At 34.1% G+C, this 7,593-nt stretch overlaps 1 pseudogene; it reads right to left on the bottom strand.

Moving 5' to 3' along the window:
- Positions 1-3,922: 3,922 nt before the first annotated feature.
- LOC136813464 (fucose mutarotase pseudogene) lies at positions 3,923-5,215 on the bottom strand (annotated as a pseudogene).
- Between the last annotated feature and the right edge of the window lie 2,378 nt (positions 5,216-7,593).

The following is a 7,593-nucleotide window of genomic DNA, read 5'->3' as shown; positions in this document are numbered from 1 at the left end:
CCGACACCGTGATGTTTTCCAATTTACACATTCCAGGTTGGGTTTTGTTTTCGAAACATGAATATTTGCCTAATGCAAAACAAACACAATACAGTGTTATTTTAAGAAAAAGTGTACATTTTGTGGCTGCAAATACCATTTTTTTGTACATATACCCTTCTGAGCTGTTACATAGTATTAGTTGGCATTTTTAGGGTTGGCTTACGTGCTGTCCTGGTCCTGCTTTAAGACTTCAAAATTTTTAACCATTTTTCTTGAAATTGGTAGTTTAAGGTCTTATAAAGATACTTATGGGTTTAATTTGAGGCTGCAGGGTTTTCAATGGGCTTAAAATGTGGCTTCAATGAAAGCATATATTATGACTTTGAGCCGCAATTCTAGCCCAATGACCCAATAATTTAGGTTCCATTTTTGATATTTTGTAGATAAACCCTTTTGCTACGAGTTTCATCTGAAAAAAATGATTTTTACTCTGAACAAGTTTGTGGCTTCTGTTTTATCAACATAGTGTTTTTCTTGATTTGAGCCGCATAATTCAGGAAAAGTTTTTTTTCTACATGAATTTCGAAATCCATAATGGCGGATTCAAAATTTTCTTTCGTCACATGGGCTTTTAGGCTCTGCTTGCCTAAGAAAAAGCTTTTGAGCTTAAAACCCTGCATATTATATACCAATCGATCAGAAATTTTATGCTGATTAAGAAAAAGGTCAGAATCATGGTCTGAAAATCTTTCTATCTCGAGCTATGAAGTACTTTCGTTTTCAAAGCTTAGAAAACGTAAGTACTTCGTATCTCTTGATAACGAAATTTTCAGACCATAGTAATGGTCACCATCATATCATAGTAATCCATCACCTTTAGAACCAATATTATGAAGTTTCGTTTGAAAAGAGTTATTTTTAAAAAGGATATTCAAATTTCTTTTTTTTTCTGTTTTTGAAAACCTCACGCATTTTTTGACCAGTATCTTTAGGCTAAAAGCACCCTAAATATTCATTTAAAAAAATCTTTTTACAGAAAATAAATCTGATTCAACGAGTCAATACTTTTCAATACGGGTCTCTTTGCATTTCTTCTGTGCTTATACGAGGACAATTCTGAAAAAAGTATTTTTGTTGTTTTGTTTCAACACTCCATGCGAGCAAATAGAGCGAGAAAAAAAATCGATGGACTTATTTGTAAAAATTATTTGTCCACGATTTTAAACTCAAGAATTATAATCTCTAAAACACCCCTGTCTCACAGCCCCTGTAGAACTCTTTTCCTCCAGCGGAGATAAAAATTCCTTTTGAAATCCCAATGGGGATATAAACTCTATTGTTCAACAAAGGCTAAAAAATCCAGTGGGGATTGTTATGGAGTGCAATTTTTATTTTTAAACATTTAATTTTGAGTGGGGCTGATGAAATTCCAGGCTATTTTCCTACCGGGGACGAAATTTTTGCCGGATTTTTCAGTGAGGCCCTAAAAGTATCACTGGGCTGGAATACTTTATTTTCTGCTGGTCGTATATGTGCATTTATAAACAGCTTTCCCATCAAAACTTTTACTTATGGCCCGGTGGAGACATTCGATTCAAAAACGACCAAACGCGCAACCCAAAAGTCATTCAAATTGAACCCCCGGCCGGGGGGAGCACTCCAGGTAAGTGACCTACCGCACGTGCGGCCCTTAAGGGTAGGTTTTTTGTACTTTGGAAAGTGCACTGTGTAAGGGTGTAAAATTTTGAGGTAAAATTTGAGAAATTTCAAAAGATTTTGCCCTGAAAAGGGCAAAAAAATTCGAAAAATTGCACTATAAGGGTCGATTTTCAGCCAAATTTTTCCTGCACTGTAAGGGTCCGATTTTAGAGACCTGATTTTTGGCCGAACGTACGGTCGTTTTCAAAATCGAGTGCCCCCTCCCGGATTGAACCCTTACAGTGCATAGAAAATTTGGCAAAAAAGAAGAATCGAACCATACTACGGTGCTTTTTTTGAAAGTTTTGACCGTTTTAAATCAAAATATGGTCAGATTGTCCAAATTCTACACCCTTCAAGTGCACTTTTTCTCATCTTTGTTTATTTCGACCCCTACAGTGAACTTTAGGAAGCTTGGAAAAATTACCCTTAAGTACAGTAGGTCGTTTACCTTGAGAGCCCTCCCCGGAATTATCGGCTATTGTTGAACGTGTTATCTTTTTGTATCTATTTTTATTATTTTAGTTATCTTTCGTTATGTTAGTAATCTGAGATTTTTTACTTTGGTGTCCTGTTGGTCCAAAACGTCCCTCTAAAGCGGGAAACAGGCCTGGAAACACTAGAGCTCGGAATAGTAATGGCTGATCGTGAACTTTTGAGAGAGGGTTATTGTTTGTTTCTGACCTAGGGACCTAGATCGAAGGATGATGATGATGAGTTATCTTTTCACTGGGGCAGATTTTACTAGGTCACTGATGCAGGAGTGTTTTCTGCAAGGGAAGCGAGCAAAGAATTGTTGTACTTCTTGAGCTATTTTACTTTTTGATTTTCGATTATTCATGCACAAGGAGTCAAGGATAATCAATTCTCAGAAACCGACGTATTTGACTTTTTATTCAATTTCGCTTCTATGTCTAGGTCACCGAAAACCGCAAAGGCTATATTTTTGATCTATGGTATCTGGAGGGTTTTGACGCGCTCTTGTTAAAAAGATAATCAGAGTTAAAAAGTAAATAAATCGGCCCTGTGAATACCAAGAGCTTCACACTTTGATTGTATATGTTGGTTCTATCATCAGAGTGCCAAAGTATCCACTGATGACTGATTTACTAAAATTTGCCGTTGTCGTAAATCCATGTAATAAACCGAGCCCTTCGTTATAAACTGTTTTTGTTAGTTTTGCTGAGAGTCAACTCTTTGTTGAAAAATGTTAATATTTCCATCTCTAGATATTTTTCATGATATTCCTACCAAAAAATTCCTTCTGAGTGGCTGATAGGAGGGTAAAATCAAAAGCTCATGTAAACAAGGGACCATTCATATAGTACGTACGCAAGTTGGATGAAAGGCTTAGAAAAACCGTACGCCTATCGTTTGAATTACGTCATTTCTACACGAACAGGGGTCTATGTATCATATATTTGGCTTTTTCCTACTATATGGTTGACTCCAAAGACAAAATGACAGAAATTGAGTCAGCGAGTCACTTTGAAAAATGTTCTATAAGGGTCTATTCTGAATTTCTCAGATATTTCTGACAAGAACAATGACACACGTGGGTACAGTGGAGGTAAAAAACAGTAACGTATTAAAGTATTTAATCTTCAATAGCCAATTTTCTGAATAAATTTATAAAACGTAAAATACAAAAAAATAGTTACAATCTCCTTTCGTCCAAATTACTTTCCCTGTAAAAATTACAAAATAAATCATTCCTTCTTCAAACAATTGGTATACTTTTAGTCAAACATGATAACGGGGCTGAATTCACATTAGTCTCGAAAATTCGAATATCACACACGGGGAAGACAATTTTATTTCTTTTGGAGAATTCGATATGAAAACTAATTTACAAGGCTCTTTGGGGACAGAAGGTTCGTTTGAGTTGTAGGTGATAAAGAAGCCAAAATGACGCATCGTGCTTTCTATTAACGCATACTCTTAGGTGCCAAATAAACGGGCCCCCCACTTGTTAATTTTTCGATTTTTTTCCAACCCCCCCGGACCTTATTAGGACCCCCCCGGACCTTATTAGGACCCCCCCGTTTATTAATTTTTGAAAAAATTCCCAGCTACCAAAAGGAAAGTTCCTTGTCTTCTCTAAAAGGCCTAAATTTAGTCTATTTTGACCATTTTTAGGGTTTTTAAGGTCCATTTTCAAACCCCCCGGAAATTAGGTCCCCCCGTTTATTCGAAGCCCCCCGTTTATTTGGCACCTAAGAGTAAACAGTTAAATCATAGCTTACAAAACACCTTTCTTTAAGATAATATTCCCATAAAGCGCATTTTCTCCTGTAGCAACGACTGCAAATGCTTTTTCTGCGCGTTTATAAAATTCGAATCGTTCAATTAAGGAAACTGAAATATTTTTCCCTTCTGATTGATTGACTGCTGCTTTGTACTCTTCCCAAATCGGAGTTTTGATTCCCTTGACTTTGTCACTTTCGGTGGGGTCCATTAACATGACAGGTGCTTCAACGTACATATCAAGTGGTAATAATTTTAAAACGCCTTTCAATATTTCCATACACCCATGGCCGTCAGCTCTTATCTAAAATGTTTTAAATGAGCACTACTTTTTGTTTTGCTTGCCATTTTCCAACAACTGCTTAAATATAACAAATCATAAAAGATAATTCAGAGCACTATAATTATTGAGAAAAAATATTCTAACAACGTTAGAAAATTAAGACAATAAATTTATTTACTTATTTATTTATTATGTAGTTAGTTCTTGCATTGAGGCTTACAGACTATGAAAAGTAGCTCTTTGGAGTCGAAAAGCCTCGTTTTTTGTAGTTTTTCTTTTACTCCAACGGGCAACCTTTAAGATCTATAATTGCGTATGTAACAATTCTATTTGAAAAATAGTTGTATATCTGAAATCAGGAAGCTTCAAAGTACCTTAGTACCAAAAATGGACTTCATTTTTCTTCTTAATTTTTCATCTTCAATTATAGTGCTATGAATAATCTTTTCAAAGGTTTATAATTTGTTATATTTGGTTGAAAAATGGGAAGCAAAACAAAACACTTAAAGCGAATTGATTTTGAATAAAGCTAACTTATTTTGGACACATAAAAAACACGATTTTACTTGAGAATAGATGAGAATCTCTTTTTATAAATCTTAGAGATAAAAGAAATAACTTTTGTCAATTATAAGTTGAATAACGTCGTTTTTATAATGAGAATTCAAATACAAAAACAATAGTATTCTAAATCTTCCATTGAGACTCAGCTAGAGCTTAAGGCTACTATAGAATGTTGTACGAGTCCAGGACAAAAGAGAGTTTTAATCTGGGAAAAATATATTGCAGCTAAAATGCAAAGACACTAATGGTCACTATCGAATATTCTATTCTGTCATTGAGACTTTCTGAAGAATATCTTACAAGTTCAGGACCAGCTTTAGCGGTTGAAGCGCTTGGAAAGTTGGCATCAGCTAACACAATTTCATCACCATGACCCATTCTTGCCAAAACTGATAGTAAATCGGGTGACAAAACTCGAGGGATATTCTTTAACATTACCATTGTTTTATTGAGCTTAAAACGAAAAAACTTTCGATTATTACTTACTGTACTTTTAAATATTTTTTTTGTTGGGATTTTTTTAATTAATTTCATTCGTGTAAGTCCCAAGGAAAATATGGATGTGTATGCATTTGAACAACTGAAAACAAACAAACTTCATAAGTTTCTGGATCTTTTGATGTCATAACAAGTTTTAAAAAGGTTTTAGATTCTTCACACTGAAATTTCTAAAAAAATGTTCTAGCAACAGCAACCTGACTATTAATAGTGGTACTGTTTTAAAATTGAATAAACGAAACTTGTTCAGAAAATTTATGTAACAAATTGAAGGAATACCGTGAGTGGTCCTAAATCCGACAGCCCTGCCTATATCCGATAAGGTCTTTCAAAGATACAAACTAAAATAAAAAACCTTTCGCTGTGATGCGACGAAGATACCAAAGTGTCAACTAAACTGAGAGATTTGATACACTGAGCCAATTGAACCAAATAACATAATAATGGCTTATGATACTTTGCGCAAAGTAACGGAATTTCGTTCCGTCTTTTTCTCTTTTCTCTTTTTCTTAAATCAGGGGGTAATGTATATCTACTAAAATTTATCTTGTTTATCAAAAAGTGTTAAACAATTTTAAATAGATTATTAGACATCTCTCTTATAAGAAAATCAAAGGATTAAGATTCAAGACTTCTCCTGTAAGATTCTTTTCTGTTCTGTTTATCAAAGAATCAAAAGAAAAAATTATTGAAAGAAAAATATGAATATTTGAGACAGGGATGTTAGACTAACGAACCTTCATTTAGCGAAATTCCGTGTTATATCAATAAACTTTGAAGCCATTTTACTATTTAATCGTACGAGACAGGGACATAAGACTAATGAACCTTCATTTACAACTTGATATTTAGCGAAATTCCGTCTTATATCAATAATTTTACTATTTAATATCGCATGAGATAGGGATGCAATACTAATGAACTTTCATTTACAGCTTGATATTTAGCGAAATTCCGTCATGTATCATTAAACTTTAAAACCATTTTACTATTTAATCGCATGAGACAGGGATGTAAGACTAATGAACCTTCATTTACAGCTTGATATTTAGCGAAATTCCGTCTTATATCAATAATTTTACTATTTAATCGCACGAGACAGGGATGTGAGACTAATGAACTTTCATTTACAGCTTGATATTAGCGAAATTCCGTCTAATATCAATAAACTTTAAAACCATTTTACTATTTAATCGCATGAGGCAGGGATGTAAGACTAATGAACCTTCATTTGCAGCTTGATATTTAGCGAAATTCCGTCTTATATCAATAATTTTACTATTTAATATCGCATGAGATAGGGATGCAAGACTAATGAATTTTCATTTACAGCTTGATACTTAGCGAAATTCCGTCATGTATTAATAAACTTGAAGTCATTTTACTTTTTCATAGAATGAAACAGGGATGTGAGACAAGGAACATTCGTTTAAAACTTGATAATAAGCGAAATTCCGTCTTATATCAATAAACTTGAAGTCATTTTACTATTTAATCGCACGAGACAGGGATGTAAGACTAATGAACCTCGCTTAAAACTTGATATTTAGCGAAATTCCGTCTTGTATCAATAAATTTTAAAGCTAGATTACGATGTCCTGAATAGAAACGTCCTATTTAGGACATTGTGATATAGCTTTAAAATTTATTGCTGTATAATATCAAGTTCAAAACGAAAGTTCCTGGCATATAACATCCCTGTCTCTATTTAGGACATTGTAATATGGCTATAAAATTTATTGATATAACACGGAATTTTGCTAAATATCAAGTTCTAAACGAAAGTTCCTGGCTCATAACATCCCTGTCGCTATTCAGGACATTGTAATATAGCTTTAGAATTTATTGATATAACACGGAATTATGCTAAATATCAAGTTCAAAACGAAATTTCCTGGCATATAACATCCCTGTCTCTATTAAGGACATTGTAATATGGCTATAAAATTTATTGATATAACACGGAATTTTGCTAAATATCAAGTTCTAAACGAAAGTTCCTGGCATATAACATCCCTGTCTCTATTCAGGACATTGTAATATGACTATGAAATTTATTGATATAACACGGAATGAAAACCGGTGGGAACCGGTTTTTTCTTTCTCTTTGTTATCGCTCCCCCAGTCAGACTTCTGATGAGTTTGAGGTTTTCTCTCGTAAATGGGAGGAGACAATTATAAACATTAATAATTCTTCTCCGACTGCTACAATTTTTCTTGGGGATTTTAATGTCAAGAATTCTGACTGGTGGGGCGGTGACGTCACTGATCCTGGTGGTAGAGATATTCAAAATCTAGCTACCCAGCATGGTCTGCGTCAA

The sequence above is a fragment of the Clytia hemisphaerica genome, unplaced genomic scaffold, assembly GCF_902728285.1.
Source record: "Clytia hemisphaerica strain Z4C2 unplaced genomic scaffold, Clytia hemisphaerica genome assembly, whole genome shotgun sequence".
NCBI classification, from domain to species: domain Eukaryota; kingdom Metazoa; phylum Cnidaria; class Hydrozoa; order Leptothecata; family Clytiidae; genus Clytia; species Clytia hemisphaerica.
This window is presented reverse-complemented; position numbering and strand designations above follow the sequence as displayed.